Source organism: Telopea speciosissima, chromosome 11 (assembly GCF_018873765.1).
Source record: "Telopea speciosissima isolate NSW1024214 ecotype Mountain lineage chromosome 11, Tspe_v1, whole genome shotgun sequence".
Lineage (NCBI taxonomy): Eukaryota > Viridiplantae > Streptophyta > Magnoliopsida > Proteales > Proteaceae > Telopea > Telopea speciosissima.
Window position 1 is genome coordinate 51,956,613 of NC_057926.1, and position 2,287 is coordinate 51,958,899.

Here is a 2,287-nt window from a genome sequence, read left to right on the forward strand (position 1 = left end):
ATAACTGTTGCGTTTCAGATTTGTGATGCATCAAAAATACCCAAACAGCACGAGAATAATCATCGACCAAAGTTAAAAAATAATGGGCACTGGATGTGGAAGCGGTGCTATACCCACCCCATATATCACAATGAATTAATTCAAAAGAAGCAGAACTACATGTATTGCTAATAGGGAGGGGTAAACGAGTTTGTTTGGATAAATGACAAACATCACATAGTCCATGAAAAGAAGAAACAATAGGTAAAAAAGAAGCCAAACTTTTAAGATGAGTAGGAGAAGGATGGCCTAGTCGCTTATGCCATAGCACATTGGAAGAGGTGGTGTTAGCCGTGGAGGCAACATTATTCGATACGGGGACCTCGTCTCGTGAGAAGTAATACAACCCATCACGCATGGTTCCCACCCCAATTAGCGTCTTCATTGACAGGTCTTGGACAACACAAAAGGTGGGAAAAAAAATTAGAGCACAATTCAAAGATTGGGTGAGCTTGTTAATTGAAATTAAATTAAATTTAAAAGAGGGAACATAAAGCACATCTTTGAGAATAATAGAAGAATTAATGGACGCATCCCCTTTATGAGAGATGGGTAAGAGTGTACCATTGGGTAACCGAACTGGAGTGGAAGGGAGAACAGAAATGGGATTTTGCAGAATGAAAAGGTCACAAGTCATGTGGTCAGAAGCCCCACTGTTGAATAACCAAGGAGATGATTGCATACCTGAGACAGATAGACAGGTCTCTATACCTGTTAAAGTGGCAGGAGGTGCAGAGGAATCGGTCCCCAAGAGGGTCAGTAGTTGCTGAAACTGACTAGAACTCAAACCAGGAACAGGCGTGTTATCCACAGAGGCAACATTGGCCTGGGGTGTGGTAGCACGGGCACGGTCAAATCAGGCTTGGCGCAGCTGGTGTCCAGGAGGGTACCTATGGAGGGGCCAGCAGGTGGCGCGAGTATGGCCATAGATGTTGCAGTGATCGCAAAAGGGGCGATTGCGACTATGTCGACCAGAAGATTGGTGAGACCGCGAAGCATCACCACGGTTGGGCTGAGCATGGCTATGGTCAGCAGCCATGGCCGCGACTTCAGGGACGGCGATAGGAAGGGTGAGAGCCCGTTGTTGTTCCTCCTGTAAGAGAAGATAATAAGCACGGTTGACATCGGGTAATGGATCCATAGTAAGGATCTGTGACTGGATGGCTGCATATCCATCAGAAAGACCCATTAAGAAATGGTAGACTCGTTCTGTTGAACGGAGGAGTGGAGCGCAGATTAGGCGCCACAAGTGCATGTGGGAACAACGACATAAGAGGAGAGCTTGTCCCAAAGGACCTTCAAGTGTGTGTAGTAGGCAGCAAGGGAGTCGCTGCCCTGTTGGATGGTGGCAATGGACCGTTTAAGATGGACACGCGTGGTGTATTGCTACGAGAGAATCGCTCTTCAAGTTCTATCCACACGGAGTGTGCCGTCTCAGCATAGATGACACTGTCGGCGATAGTCCGAGAAAGGATATTGAGTAGCCATGAAAGGACCATGAAATTGCAGTGGTCCCAAAGGTTCATTTCAGAGGCTGGAGAGGATGGCCTTGGAAGGGAGCCATCAACGAACATCATTTTGTTCTTTGCGAAGAGAGCCATGCGCACAAGCCTATGCCAGGTGGGGTAGTTATCACCATTCAATGGTGTGGAGACCAAGACGGTGCCAGGGTTGTTCAATGGATGCAAATAATAAGGAGAAGAAGCGTCAATGGCAAATGAAGAAGCAGGCACAGAGGAAGTTACTGCGACCAGAGGAGAGGCTGTGGTGGAATCGGTGGTGGAACTTGTTGTCATTGGGAAGGGAGGGACGTTCAAGCTGATGCAAATGTTCAAACTGATACCATGTAAAATGCAAAGAATGGATAAAATTTGCAATAGTTTATTGAGCATACAATGATGCCAATATAAAGAGAAAATACAAGCATACAAATCCCTTGATTGAGGGAATCAAAATGGAACGAAAACTTTACAATAAAAGACTTCACAAAAATGTTCAGAAGATAAAAATGAAAGGCAAGGTGGTGCTAGCACCAATGCAGGGATTCTTCCATTAATGCCGCTAATCTGCTGAGATATTCAGGACTCAAACAAGAAAGAAGAGCTGCTAAAAACTGGAAAAGCCAAGCTTCTCTTGACTATGTACCTAGTTGTCCCAAGTGGAAGGCATGCATGCAAGTCTTCCACCACCTCGCTGTTTTGAGTACAATTGCAAAGAATGGATAAGTGTATTGGTACAATTGCCACCC